Source organism: Vulpes vulpes, chromosome 1 (genome assembly GCF_048418805.1).
Source record: "Vulpes vulpes isolate BD-2025 chromosome 1, VulVul3, whole genome shotgun sequence".
Lineage (NCBI taxonomy): Eukaryota > Metazoa > Chordata > Mammalia > Carnivora > Canidae > Vulpes > Vulpes vulpes.
In genome coordinates, this window is record NC_132780.1 from 125393657 (window position 1) to 125409072 (window position 15416).

General features: G+C 41.5%; 1 pseudogene; it reads right to left on the reverse strand.

Moving 5' to 3' along the window:
- Positions 1-3584: 3584 nt before the first annotated feature.
- LOC112913828 (U6 spliceosomal RNA) lies at positions 3585-3685 on the reverse strand (annotated as a pseudogene).
- Between the last annotated feature and the right edge of the window lie 11731 nt (positions 3686-15416).

Genomic DNA, 15416 nt, shown 5'->3' on the forward strand with positions numbered 1-15416 from the left:
CGATCCCGGGTCTCCAGGATCGCGCCCTGAGCCAAAGGCAGGCGCCAAACCACTGCGCCACCCAGGGATCCCGGTTAGTAGTATTTTATTGTGTGTATATACTACATGTCCTTTTTTTATAATAAATTTATTTTTTATTGGTGTTCAATTTACCAACATACAGAATAACACCCAATGCTCATCCCGTCAAGTGCCCCCCTCAGTGCCCGTCACCCATTCACCCCCACCCCCGGCCCTCCTCCCCTTCCACCACCCCTAGTTCGTTTCCTAGAGTCAGGAGTCTTTATGTTCTGTCTCCCTTTCTGATATTTCCCACACATTTCTTCTCCCTTCCCTTATATTCCCTTTCACTATTATTTATATTCCCCAAATGAATGAGAACATACAATGTTTGTCCTTCTCCCTGTCTCTTTGTTTTAAGGGAAGGGCTATTCATAGTATGAATATGAGCTTTTTATATATTTTAGTATATGAGCTTTAGTGTAGTAAGCACATGAGCTTTCTATATATTTTATGGATTAAAGCTATTCACCTTGGTCAGCCCTTCATTGTCATCCAGCCTTTCCTGGTTCTAAGTCCAGACCCATCAGCTATCACTCATAGAAAAGTCCTCTAGCCAGTGCCCTCCCATACTGGTGCCACCTGCCAAACAAAACCTTGATTCCGGGCCAACCTTGGCCTCCTTCTTGCTCTAATACCCACTGCTGAGTTCTCCCACAGGGAAGTTGTTTTATATGAAGATTGCTGCCATCATAAGTCCCCGGTTCTCAGCCTTTGTCCAATACCACTCCATGTCCCCAGTCAGCTTCATCCCACATTCCTAAACCACTATACCAGATGTTCTCTCCTCCCCTCCTTTCAATCCCTCCACTCACCTGCCTTCTCTTTCTGGAGACTTTGTCTTCTTCTTCTTTTTTTTTTTTTTTCAATGAAGTGTAATGGATATAACATTTCACTTGTTTCAGGTGTACAATATAATGATTCGATATAGGTTACCCTCGTGAAATGATGACTACAATAAATTTAGTTCACATCCATCCCTGTGCATAGTTACAAAAATACACTTTTTTCTTGTGATGAGACCTTTTAAGATCTCTTCTCTTAGCAGTGTTCGTAACAATGCCTCTCGTTATAAGGTGGTTCTCAACTTGTATCGTAGGAGGTTGTAGGAATTTGATAACTAATAATGAATTTGGTAAAGTTGCAGGATACAGAATTGGTACACAGAAATCTGTAGTGTTTTTATACACTAATAATGGAATAGAAAGAAATTAAGAAAATACTTCCATTTCTAACAGGATTAAAAAGAATAAAATGACTAGGAATAAATTTAATCAATGAAATAAAGGATCTACACTCTGAAACTATAAAACATTGATGAAAGAAGTTAAAGATGACACAATTAAATGGAAAGATAGTCGATGCTTATAAAATGGAAGACTTAATATCACTAAATGTCCATACTATCCAAAGTAATCTACAGATTCAACGCAATCTCTATGAAAATACCAATAGTATTTTTCAACAAAAATAGAACAAAGAATTCTAAAATTTGTGTGGAACCGCAAAAGACCCTGAACAGCCAAAGAAAACAGGAAAAAGAAGAACAACGCCAGAGTTACCACAATCCCAGATTTCAAACTGTGCTACAAAGCTGTAGTAATCAAGACAGTGTGGTACTGGCACAAAAACAGACACATAAATCAATGGAACAGAATACAGAGCCCAGAAGTAAACCCGTGCTTATATAGCCATTTAGCCTATAACAAAGGAGGCAAGAATAAGCAATAAGGTAGACAGTCTCTTCAATAAATGGTGCTGGGAAAACTTGACAGCTACATGCAAAAGAATGAAACTTGGACCACTTTCTTACACCATACACAAACATAAACACAAAATGGATTAAAGACCTAAATGTGAGGCCTGAAACCATAAAACTTCTAATAGAAAACATTGGCAATAAACTCTCGGACATCAGCCTCAGCAATATTTTTTTAAGGATCTGCCTCCTTATGCAAGGGCAACAAAAGCAAAAACAAGAATTGAGAGTACATCAAATTAAAAGCTTTCACATAATGTAGGAAACCACCAACAAAATGAAAAGGTAACCTACTGAATAAGAAAAGATATTCACAAATGATATATCTGATAAGGAGTTAATATCCAAAATATATAAAGAAGTCATGTAACTCATCACTAAAAAGAGAACAATCATTCTGATTAAAAACTGGGCAGAGGACCTGCCCAAAGAGATATTTTGCCACAGAAGACATACAGGTGGCCAACAGATACATGAAGAATGTTCAACATCACTAATCACCAGGGAGCTCCAAATAAAAAATACAGTAAGATATCACCTCACACCAGTCAGAATAAAAAAAAAAAATGTTGATGAGGCTCATAAATAAAAAAGGAACCCTTGTGGACTGTTGGTGGGAATGTAAATTGGTGCGGGCGCTACGCAAAACAGTATGGTGGTTCCTCAAAAAATTAAAAATAGAAATACCATCTGATCCAGTGAATCCACTTCTAGATATTTACCTAAAGACAGCCAAAATACTGATTCAAGAAGACGTATGCGCCCTTATGTTTACTGCAGCATTATTTACAATAGTCAAAATACGGAAGTGACGTAAGTATCTATCACTAGATGAACGGATAGAGAGAATGTGGTATATATACACAACAGAATATTACTCAGCCATAAAAAATAATGAGATCTTGCTATTTGTGACAACATGGATGGACCTGGGGGGTATTATGCTAAGTGAAATAAGTCAGAGAAAGATGAATACCATACCATTTCATTTATTTGTGGAATCTAAAAAAACAAATAAATAAACAAAAAATAAACAGACTCATAAATACAGAGAGTTGGTGGTTGCCAGATGGGAGGGAGGGTGAGGGATGGGCAAAATAGGTGAAGGGGATTAAGAGGTACAAACTCCCAGTTATAAAATAAGTAAGTCACAGGGAATATTGTCAATAATACTGTAATAACACCATATGGTGACAGATGGTAACTTGTACTTATCATTCCATAATGTATAGAAATGTTGAATCACTATGTTATACACCTGAAACTAATATAGTATTTATTGTATTTCAGCTGTAATTTTTTAAAAAGGTTTTTAAAAAAACAATATGAACATTTTCCCTCACTGTATTTATAGCATGGTTATAATGGCTATATATGGTAGTCCATTAGGAGGAAAGTAAGCATTTGCCAATTTAATTAGATAATTCTAGACATTTAGGTTGTTTCTAATTGCTCACTCTTGTAAATCCTTGATGAACATCTTTTTGCCCATAATGCTTTCCATATATTGAATTATTCCCTAAGAGAAGATTCTCCAAAAGTGAAATGAATGGGTCAATGGAAATCAAATTCTTATGGCTCTTAATAAGTGCTGACAGATGGTAAAGGGTTTTTTGATTTACTCACCCGCAGTCCCTCATGAGAAAGACCTTTCCACCATGTTCTCATTAGCATTAGGTTTTGTTAATTTCAGAGGTGGAAAAGAGTTTGGTTTGATTTATGCCCATCACTAGAGGCAGAGTTTAGTGGATAAAGGACCCTGGTCTTTCAGTTCCAGTGTTGGCAAGTGATATTGGTCATCCTTGCACAGGGGCCATGCTAATCTTCTCTACATAATTCCAAGTGAGCACACCAAGTGATACTGGTCAACAAGCTAGCTAACCCTTGTGAACATCAAGTTTACTCATGGGGATTATGATATCTAACATGCTTATGGTTGTGAGGATGAAATAAGAACACGTGCAAGATGCTTGGTCCCCAGACAGTGGTAATCTCCCTTCTCGTGAGCAGTACGCGAGAATTAATATTTTTTATACCATGTGTCTTCTTGCGCTTTCTCCTTTGTCAGTCATCTGTGCATCTCCTTTGCCCACATATCTATTGGGTTTTTAATGATTTTTGTCTGTTGTTTGTTTTTTAAGTAAACTCTAACACCTAATATGGGGCTTGAACTTATGACCCTGAGATCAAGAGTCACATGCTCTACTGACAGCGTCAGCCAGGCACCCCGGTTTTCTTCTAAGTAATTTGTATGAGGTTTGAAGCATCAATATATATATTAACCTCCTGCCATCATATCTACTGTCAATTCTTAGTTTATCACTTGCTTTTTTAAAAAGATTTTATTTATTTGACAGAGAGAGCGAGCACAAGCAGGGGAAGCAGTAGGCAGAGGGAGAGGGAGTAGCAGACTCCCTGCTGAGCAAGGAGCCTGACAGTGGGGCTCAATCCCAGGACCCTGGGATCATGTCCTGAACTGAAGGCAGATGCTTAACTGACTGAGCCACTCAGGCACCCCATCATTTGCTTTTTAAATATTTTTCTTTATAAACAGTTTATATTTTTTATAACAACTCTGTCCCTCTTTTAGCTAAGAATTGAGAGGCCTCTGATAACCCTGTTTACACCAAATAAGGGGTCCCTTCTCCAAGATTTTAGAATTTTATGTAAATATATTTCAAAGAATCAACAGAATCTATGGGTAAATAAGGAAACTACCAAAATATTCAAGAACTGTTGGGATCCTTTTGGTCTTTGGATCATTGAGCTTTGTAAGGGATACTTAGGAGGTGTTGCCAATAGTGATTGTCCTGTTTGAGGCTCTATAGCATCTCTGACCACCTTCTATATGGGGGTCTCCTCCATTATGAGTCCTGTGTTTCCAAGGTAGAAGCCAAGACCTTGCTTTTGCAACCTCTCTGGTCTCTGGGATGCCTCTGGACTTGGTGCCATAAATCAGAGGCATCTATACAGGACTTATATTTAGAAGACAGAAATGAAAGGAAGCAGTGCCAGATGGAGTCCACTCTCTGGCTTGAGGGGCAGCAGAGGCTGAGGTGTCAATATCCTGCCTGGGGTCCATGGTTGGAGCGGTGGGGTCTGTGCAGAGCATGGGTGGCGGTGGGCTTGTCTCTACTAGAGTGCTCCTGCAGGGCAACGTGGCCATTGTTCCTGTCTGGGGATCTTCTGAGTCCCTCCTGGGGTTCTGTGAGTCACCTGATACCCTTAAAAAGTTGATATCCTTAAAAAGTCAAACAGAGGGCAGCTCAGGTGACTCAGTGGTTTAGCGCCGCCTTCAGCCCAGGGCCTGATCCTGGGGACCCGGGACCGAGTCCTGCATTGGGCTTCCTGCATGGAGCCTGCTTCTCCCTCTGCCTGTGTCTCTGCCTGTCTCTCTCTCATGAATAAATAAATAAAATCTTAAAAAAAAAAAAAAGTCAAACAGAGTGAATGCCCATCTGTGCAACTAAGAACCCCAGCTAATACAGGAGATTATTACCGTCGGGATTTAAGGCACTTCTCTCCAAGAAAACAATAATAATAGCACCTGGCATCCACTGAGTACTTACAATATGCCAGAAAGTACGCTAGACCACGTATGTGTGTGTGTGTGTGTGTGTGTGTGTGCGTGCGCTCACACATGTGCGTGTACATATACACCCACACATCCCTATATATATGGTATATACACGTATATTCTTTCAACAATTCTGAAAATTATATGTTATTGTCCTCATCTTATTATTATTTATTTATTTGAGAGAGAGAGAGAGAGAGAACACATGAGCAGGGGGAGGGGCAAGGGAGAGAGAGGCAGAGAATTTCAAGCAGACTCCACATTCAGCGAGGAGCTTGATGCAGGGTTTGATCCTATGACCCTGAGATCATGACCTGAGCCGAAACCAAGAGGGTGATGCTTAACCTACTGAGCCACCCAGGCATCCCATCATCTTATCTTTTTTTTTTTTTTTAAAGATTTATTTATTTATTTATTCATAGAAATGCAGAGAGAGAGAGAGAAAGGCAGAGACACAGGCAGAGGGAGAAGCAGGCTCCATGCAGGGAGCCTGGCGTGGGACTCATCCAGGGTCTCCAGGATCACGCCCTGGGCTGCAGGCAGCACTAAACCGCTGCGCCACCGGGGCTGCCCCTCATCTTATCTTTTAAATTAATAATTTTATTGTTTTTATTACAGTGACTCATCCTTGTTAAAATAATTAAAATAAATTCAAGCAACATAGAAAAGCATGAAGAGGAAGGGAAAAGCCATCCACAATCCAGTGACCAGTGTTAACATTTGTGGTAGATGCCATGTGAGACATCTCTGTCCATTCGTGTAGGCTGATAAAGTGAGAGAGAATGGGTGGAGGTAGATAGATGGATAGGTATAGTTTTATAAGCATGAGCTTATATAGATTCTTTTTTTCAAATGGAATAAGACATTTAGTTTTTAATTTGAATTAACAGAAGAAAAATCAGTTGAGGCAAAAAATGATTTCTACACTTAGAAAAACAGTTTCTTTACTACAAGAGATATTATTTCCCAAAACACTCCTTCAAGAGAAAGGGAAAAAGTACAGGCATACCTTGGAGGTATTACAGGTTCAGTTCCAGACCACAGTAATCAAGTGAATATCACAATAAAGTGATTCAAATGGATATTTTGGTTTCCTAGTACCTGTAAAAGTTATGGTTACAATATACTATAATCTAGGGGCACCCGGGTGGCTCAGTGGTTGAGCGTCTGCCTTTGGCTCAGGTCATAATCCTGGGGTCTTGGGATCAAGTCTCTGCAGGGAGCCTGCTTCTCCTTCTGCCTGTGTCTCTGCCTCTCTCATGAATAAATAAACAAAATGTTAAAAAATATATGTATATACTGTAATCTATAAAGTGTGCAACAACATTAAACCTAAAAAATGTACATACTTTAAGAATACTCTATGGCTAACAAATGCTAGCCATCACCTGAGCTTTTGGTGAGACATAATATTTCTGCCAGCACAGGGTCTTGTGTTGATGTTGATGGTTGCTGACTCAACAAGGTGGTGGCTGATATATCTCTGGCAGCTATGGCCTTACGAAATGTATTTCTTCAACAATAACACTTGAAAATCGAAATGACTCCTTGATCTATAGCCTCAGAATGGATGTTGTGTGAGCACACAAGAAAACACCATGAATCTCATCGGAGATCTCTCTCAGAGCTCTTGGGTGACCACGTGCATTGACAATGAGCAGTCATATTTTGAAAGGAATCTTTTTTTCTGAGCAGCAGGTCTCATGGTAAGCTTAAAATATGCACTAAACCACATTGTAAACAGGCGTGCTGTCATCCAGGCTTTGTTGTTCCATTTACAGAACACGGACAGAGTAGATTTAGCACAATTCCTAGGGGCCCTAGGATTTTCAGAATGGTAAATGAGCCCTGGCTTCAACCTCAGGTCACCAGCTGCACTAGCCCCTAACAAGAGAAGCAGCCTGTCCTTTGAGACTTTAAAGCCAGCCATTAACTTCTCTTTAGCTATGAAGTCCTAGGTGCCATCTTCCAATTGAAGGCTGTGTTACCTACATTGAAAACCTGTTGTTTAGTGTAGCCACCGTCCTGGGTTATCTGAGCTAGGTCTTCTGGACAATTGCTGCAGCTTCCCCGCCAGCACCTGCTGCTTCCCCTTGCGGTTTCACGTTACGGAGATGACTTATTTCCTTAAACTTTATGAACCAACCTCTGCTAGCTTCCAGCTTTCCTTCTGCAGGTCCGTCACGTCTCTCAGCCTTCCTAGAATAGAAGAGAGCTAGGGCCTTGCTCCGGATTAGGCTTTGGCTTAAGGCAGTGTTGTGTCTGGGTTGATCCTCTAGCCTGAGCACTAATACTTTCTCCATCTCAGCAGTAAGGCTGTCTCACTGTCTTACCATTCGTGTAGTCACTGGAATAGCACTTTTTCTTTCCTTCAAGTGCTCTTCCTTTGCACTCATAACTTGGCTAACTGTCTGGTACAAGAGGTCTAGCTTTTGGCCTATCTCAGCTTTTGATGTGCCTTCCTCACGAAGCTTGATCATTTCTAGCTTTTGATTTAAAGAGAGACGTGTGACTCTTCCTTTTACTTGCACACTTAGAGGGCATCATAGGGTTTTTAATTGGCCCAGCTCCAATACTGTTGTGTCTCACGGAGTAGGGAGGCCCGAAGGCAGGGAGAGAGATAAGGGGATGGTTGGTCAACAGAGCAGTCAGAAAACACACAACAGTTATCAAATTGGTTGTCTTAGATCAGCCCAGTTCACAGTGTCCCAAAGAAACTACAATAGTTACATCAAAGATCACTGCTCACAGCTCACCATAACCAATAGAATAATGAAAAAGTTTGAAATATTGTGAGAATTAGCAACATGTGTCAGAGACACGAAGTGAGCAAATGCTGTTGGGAAAATGATGCCTATAGACTTGCTCAATTGCTGGCTCAATTGCTGAGCCACCCGGGTGTCCCTCTGTTCCTAAATTTTAATTCTTTTTCTTCAGTCTTAGTTCTATAGCTAAACAGTTTCAATACTTACCCTCAGGGCTTCTCCATTCATATATTCGGCATTTTGGTTTTTCTCTCGGCTAAGACTTCACCATGGGGTAAATTTTCTTGGGTGCTGGGCTTCCTAAAATCTTTTCTTTTTTTTTAAATTTATTTTATATATTTTTTTATTTTTATTTATTTATGATAGTCACAGAGAGAGACAGAAAGAGAGGCAGAGGCAGAGACATAAGCAGAGGGAGAAGCAGGCTTCATGCACCGGGAGCCCGATGTGGGATTCGATCCCGGGTCTCCAGGATCGCGCCCTGGGCCAAAGGCAGGCACCAAACCGCTGCGCCACCCAGGGATCCCTAAAATCTTTTCTTTTAGACAATCTCTGCCTATTGCTTTCACAAGGAAATGAATAACTTTGTAGATGTTGCTTCATTACCCTCAAGCTTTGGATGTTGTTGTGAAGTCTGAGACCCGCCCAATTCTGCCCTTTTGAAGGGGACTTCCTTTTCATACTTGACACTAATCTAGTTTCAAAAATGGGAAAACACCAATTACAACCATGAAAGAAAGAAAAAAACTACCATCTGCTATCACCATCGGTTCATAAAATAAAGGGCATTTTTATAACTAAAAAAAAAAAAAAAGAAAAGACATTATCTCTTAAAGATATCGCATTTAAATTAGTAAATTTAGCTTTTTGAAAAACTGACCACCTATTTCATGCATTTGGTCTCAGCCCAGCGATGACTTCTTCCTGGCCCAGCCTCTTGCCCAGGGCAGGTTTTGTAAACCACGCGCTGGGATGACCTCACTGCAATGCTCTCCAGGTCACAGAATCTAGGATTCTGTGAGCCAAGGTGAACCTGTTCCAATTTCCAGGTTATGACGACTATATCCCGGTCCCTTGGCCTTTAGAAAGGAATTAATTTCTTAGAGATCTTAACCAAACAATAAGGAAGTAAGGAAAAAGATATTCTAGGATTGGGTTGATGATGTGGAGAGAGAAGGAAGATGGACTTTGTTCCTTAATTTCCCTAATCATCAGCAGGCTAAATATAGATCAAGTCCCCCCATGGAATATTCATTATAGTGTATTGCTCAAAACAACTCATGTCTTATTGATATCATAGTGATGACGACTTCTTTTTATTTTTATTTATTTTTTATTTTTTATTTTTTTGTGATGATGACTTCTAATGGGATTTGCCAACTGTGGAGTAAGCAGGAGGGAAAGACCTATTCTAGTTCTATATTCACAAGACAGCCACTTGAAGCATGCCCACCATGGAGTCTATTCAATGTTGGCTTTGTCGCAGGCCAGAGCTATATGATGCATCCTATTGCTTAGATATACTTTAGAGACATCCTATGATTTGATGTCTCAATATTATCTCTGAATTAGGATCTCATTATTTCTATATTATAGAGGAGGAATCTAATGATCCGAATAGGAAAGAAATTCATCAAGACCTCACAGCTAATAAGCTCTTTCAAACCGAGGTCATTCTGGTTCGAAACTCATTCATATCACAAAGCCTCAAGCAGCAGGCTGAGAAAATATGAGCCACTACTGAGTGTTTCTAAGGTGACTTCTTTTTTTTTTTCTGGCATTTTTATTATTTTTTTAAATTTTTATTTATTTATGAGAGAGAGAGAGAGAGAGAGAGAGAGAGAGGCAGAGACACAGGCAGAGGGAGAAGCAGGCTTCACGCGCCGGGAGCCCGACATGGGATTCGATCCCGGGTCTCCAGGATCGCACCCTGGGCCAAAGGCAGGCGCTAAACCGCTGTGCCACCCGGGGTTCCCTAAGGTGACTTCTTGTTAAGAAAATGAAACACATAAAAAAATATATATATAAAATAAAAAAATAAAAAATAAAAATAAAAATAAAAAAATAAAATTAAAATAAAAATAATAAAATTAAAAAATAAAAGAAAGAAAACGAAAAACAGGGACACCTGGGTGGCTCAGTGGTTGAGCATCTGCCTTTGGCTCAGGTCGTGATCCCGGGGTCTTGGGATTGAGTTCCGCATCAGGTTCCCTGCATGGAGCCTGCTTCTTCCTCTGCCTGTGTCTCTGCCTCTACCTCTGTGTCTATCATTCATGAGTGAATTAATGAACAAATAAATAAATAAATAATCTAAAAGAAAGAAAAGAAAGCAAAAAAAAAAAAAAAAAAAACAAAAGCCAAAAAACCCAACCAAACTTAAAAGTGCTGAGTTGAACAATTTCAATGATAATCATAAATGTTCCATGGCATTGAACTAGAAACCAAGCAATTGATGTAAACTACAGTAACTAGAGTTAACTTTAGAGCACCGCACCAGTCAGGATGCACCCAGTAATGCTGCAGTAGGTGACCCCTAAATCTCCCTTAACAAAGCAGCAGGACATTTCCAAGCCTAGAGAGCCAGGGTCCCAGGCCAATAGCAGTAGCTCAATCTCAACATGTGTTTTTCCAGGATTGCTGAGGCAAGAGAACTGAACCCCACTCACTGGCCCTTAAAGCGTCTTCCCAGAAGGGATACATTTCAGTTTCCTTCATGCTTCTTTGGCCAAAGCAAGCCCCACGGCCATATTTCACAAGAGATGGGGAAGTGCACCCTACCTTGTGCCTGGGAGGAGGAAAGCTGGAAATTTTTCAGTGAACTGCAGAAATCTTCCTCCTCACCTCCAGGTACCCACTCATCTGTTTTCTGGCCCCACAGATTTGTCTTTTCCAGAACATAATATAGATGGAACTCTACAATATGAAGGCTTTATGTCTGGCTCTTTTCACCACTTCACAATGGTTCTGAGACTCAAGCATGAGGCTCCCTGCTGTGGTGGTTCCCTGCTCTTCTTTGCTGAGTAGCATTCCCCTGTACCATTGTTCCCCAGGGTCATCAGGTGAAGAGCATCTTCAAAGTGTTTCATCTACAGATACCTGCTTGGGCTTTGCTACAGGACATCTTTGCTAAGGGTTCCTGCTCAGTGATGCATCACAGCCACGCACATGCTCGTTATCAGGGAGTCACCAGCCTGCAGCTCCTAGAGGGTGTGAGTCTCCAGGACCTTCAACCTCAGTGTATTTCTTCCATTGCAATGGTTCGTCTTCCCACTCACTCTTCCATTATAGCAAATGCCTGTTAGGTGCCAGGCACTGAACATCTTATATTCAACAGGACAGTCTTGGTTCCCACCCCTACAGAGCTGTTGTGCTCATGGATCCCCTCGTGATATGGGGGGGGGGGGCAGGTGGAGGGGCGGGAAGGGGAAATGGCAGGAACACTTTGACAGCAAGTCTGAGGTCTTCGGGACCACTTACTAGTGAAACAGCATTGAGACAACATATTAATTCTCCAATTACCTTTCTTTTGGTGATACGAGGACCCTACTGAAAAGAACTAATATGTTCTCTTTGTGTTAGGTTTCTTGGTAGTTTACAGAGTGTTCACACATGAATTCTTCCTTGTAATCCTCACAACAACTCTGCAAAGCAATAATTTTTATCCCTGCTTCAGGGATAAGGACTCTGAGGCTCAGAGAGCTGAGCAGACACTTTAGCCCGACATCATGATCTGGGGGAAAAGGCCATGAAATTTAGAGACTGTCTTGTACGGGTGGTCGGAGCCCAGACCTTCCAATAGTGCTGTTTTTATGAGGTCAATAAAAAAAAAATCAATAAATCTCTTTATTTTCGGCATCACTCTTTTTTTAAAGATTTTATTTATTTATTTATTAGAGCAGTGAGTGGGGGGGGGGGTGGGAGGTGGGGATTGTGTAGTGGATGGAAAGAGAATTTTAAGTAGACTCCATCCTGAACGTGAACCCAGCACAGGATTCGATCTCATGACCCTTAGATCACGACCTGAGTCAAAATCAAGAGTCAGACACTTAACTGACTGAGCCACCCAGGCGCCCCTGGCATCTCTCTTCTATCTTTCTGAAGTGCATGCTTGCTGTGTCAGATGGTTGCTTGATGCCACAACTCTGTTCTGGGGATTTAGAGCTATTCTGGCCATTCAGAAAACAGAAGGACTCTGGCGTATGTTCCTTTGCTTTTGTCACTTCCCAAGCAACTGGAACCAGTCGGTGTGCATGGATGTAGTCCTTTAAGTCCAAGGCTCTAAAAATATTGTTTAGTTCTTTACTTATTGGCGAATCAAATCCCCAGGTAGAGGCACAACATTCCCCGATCGGAGGCACAAGTAGGACCAGCATCTGGCCAGCCCGTCAGTAGATAGCAGTAGACCCACTTCTAGGTCCTACACAGATACCAGAGGTGAGTGGGTCTGGAAATGCTGTGATGTCTGGCTGAGGTGAGTAGGAAAAGCAAAGGGGTTAATGCCTGGGTGCTGTTGAGATCTCCGCTGATGGGTTGGAAAGCTGAGTTGGGGGGAGCCGGGTCAGGAGAGGAGAGTGCTGCTGGTCATCTCCATTCAGAGACGTCTGATGGATTGCAACCCTGATCTAGAGTGCCGAAGGTCACCTCCAGGCACCAAGCTGACATGATTAGCCTCTCCCAGTGACCAAGGTTTCCGTCATAAAGCAGCTAAGAGGCTCACTCATCCCTGTCAGGAATGGTACTGAAGGAAGCAAATAATTAATGAACATCGGTCCAGCCAGGCAGCCACATTCACTGGCTGGCGGAAGTGTAAGGCTCACGGCCCACTACTGCCTTAAAGTTCGACGGATTCCCCGTGCCACTGAGTACAGAGATGCTTACTGCCCCTTCCCCTGTGAGATGTGGAGAGGTAGCGGGGGTGGCGGTGGGGGCAGGCAGGAGGAAATGCTGAGCATCCAAATTGGTCACCTAACGCTCTCCAGGCCACAGAAAGAAAAATAAACAAAAGCAGGTGTTCTATCTAAATTCAGCTTTTTTTTATCATTTAGGTCTGTGTGTCTGTCCATCCATCCATCATCAAGAGTGTATTTCCTCACCGTGCTGGGCACTGAGGATCCAGAAATGATCCAGTCCCTGTATTTGTGATTTGAAGCTCACTATACGGTTCCACTGTTAACTCATGAACAGCAAACCTGCTGCACTTTGGTGTGATTTGCTAGTTATTATGAGAAAAACACACAATGAAAATGATATTCATTTTATTGCATCATTTACTGACTAGAACGCCAGACTTAAAGTAGATATAAGTATAAAAATAACCAAATTCTTACAAATAATACTTTGCTGCTACAGTACTGAATAATTAGTGGAGGTGGCAATTATAATACAACTTTAAATAACATTCTCATAATGTTTTTAACACAATCAATCAGGGGCTAAGGTATAAAGGTTTGCAAAAAGAAATTCAGGACAATGTGAAAACTCAAGAAGTTCATATGCCAGCTACATGCTTCATTTAACCATAAATCCAGCAACACAAACATTAACAAAACTCACAGCAACCCATGATGAAAGACCTTTTTTTTTTTTTTTTTAAAGAAATAGGCAAAAGTAATACAGAAATCTGGGTGAGTTTCCCAGATAGAGTGGTTCCATCCCACCCCTGTCCAGTCCCATCCTTCCTATGCAAGAAATATGCACCTGCATTCCGTGTCCAAAGAAAATATGATAAAACCAGAATCTACTATAAAAATCCTTTGAAATGTCCCCCTAAAAAAATGCAGGGGGAAGAAGCTGGTGTAAGATCCCTCTTTACAAACCTTAATTGTCCCCATCGGTTTCAATGGCTTTTTTGTGAGCAGTTGACACCAAATAGGATGGATTATAACACTATTGAAGAGATACTTTAGCACAACAAATTAACAAATATAATACCTTAATATTTCTAGGATTTTAACCAGTCTCCTTCTCTGGGGATTTCAGAAAAGAAAAAAAAAAAAGAACACATACTCAAAAGACAACTCTATGACACTATATCGGTTTCCAAAAACGCACATGAGAACCTCAGAATAATGTTTTGTCAAGAAGGAGGAAATGACATGTCCCTTTTAAGCCCTGCAAGTCTTCATGTAGAAAAAATATCTCTGATATTAAGGGCAGTTTTATTTTATTTTTAAAAATTTTATTTATTTATTCATGAGAGACACAAGGAGGCAGAGACACAGGCAGAGGGAGAAGCAGGCTCCATGCAGGGAGCCCGACGTGGGACTCGATCCCGGGACCCCAGGATCATGACCTGAGCCGAAGGCAGATGCTCAACCACTGAGCCACCCAGGCGTCCTTTAAGGGCAGTTTTAAAGAAGACAGAAAATCGTGAAATATTGAAATTTGCATTCTTCCTGTCTCCAAAGAAGCGCTCTAGTTTTGAAATCAGGGGAAATACCTTAGAACTCTCAGTCAGAACCCTACTTTGGGGTGCGGTAGGCTAAACTAAGCCAGGAGCAACTAGAATGCTCAGTTTTAGCTTTTTCAGGGAAAGTTCCCAGAGTTACCAGGCACCCGGGCACGTGGCCAGTGGGCAAGAGGGCTTCGTGGAGACCCCACAAGGCCACACATGAGGGATGATCCAGACGTGCCTGCTCTGGGAACTTCCACATCTGAATAAATACCATCATCCTTCACAAACATCTTCTTGGACGGCCGTCCAGCCCTTGCACTGCAGAGACGCTGCCCTTCAGCCCGGGCCACCCTTAAGAATGAGCCCCTCGAGAACCTAAGGGTCACATCTTTGTCTATAACATCAAATGCAAGCAGCCAGCTTGATCTCACTACCCATTCAACAAATTTGGCTCCAAAGGACTTAGCTGCTTCTGAAAATAAATTTTTCATCAAAAGAGGAAGATTTGTCAGCATTTAAGACACCCAACCGAATGCGTTCACGACTCTGATCACGTTCACAAAAATATGCTTCCTGTACATGGGAGCCACCGCCTTACTGCAGGAACCAGGCGAAGCAGCCGTCAGACGCGCCTCCAAGGCGGCTGCACTTGCCCAAAGCCAGGCCATCACCTCACCCTTCGTACACCCAAAGCCACGTACTAGTACACTCTTGCTAAACACAGCCAGCCGCTATTTTCTTAAAGATGACCTCACGTGTCCAAGAAATACATGCGATGAACCCCAAAAGACTTTTTCAAAAAGGATTCGACTTTTCAAATTTTTTTTTTTCATTTCATGTCATTAGTTCAGGTGATGCTTA